Here is a 536-nt window from a genome sequence, read left to right as displayed (position 1 = left end):
CATTTTAGAAACACTTTTAGTAATATCTTGATAACCTTGAAGTTTCATTAAGAAATTGTTTTAAATTAAGTTTATTTTCAAATTTTCGTTCATGTATTAAGTAGTATTAAGAATAGCATGTTTAAAAAAAAAAAAAACATTTTTATTTTATTTTTGTATGTGTACACGATAGTTAGTTGAAATAATGCTTCGATTTTCAACTTCAGTATCTTGTTCGATGGGAAATTTAATATTGTTGGTGCATTGAGTAAGTAAAAATTTAAAATTCACAATAGTTTTCAAAAGTACCGGGAAAACAACATATAAATTGAGGAAAAACGGGAATTTTTACGCAAAATCGGGTTTCCACAAAATCGATTTTAGTTTTTTGTGTAACTATAAAAGAAATAAACGTATACTGGGTGATTCTTTTATCAAACAACACTCATTATTTAAAAAAGGGTAAATTTTTTTGAAAATATTTTTTTGCATATTTTCAAGTTGCTTATACCACAGCGTTTTTATTAAAAAATTATATTTTTAAAAATTCTTCATCC

This window comes from Acyrthosiphon pisum, chromosome X (assembly GCF_005508785.2).
Source record: "Acyrthosiphon pisum isolate AL4f chromosome X, pea_aphid_22Mar2018_4r6ur, whole genome shotgun sequence".
In the NCBI taxonomy this organism is placed as follows: Eukaryota; Metazoa; Arthropoda; class Insecta; order Hemiptera; family Aphididae; genus Acyrthosiphon; species Acyrthosiphon pisum.
Note: the sequence above shows the minus strand (reverse complement) of the source record.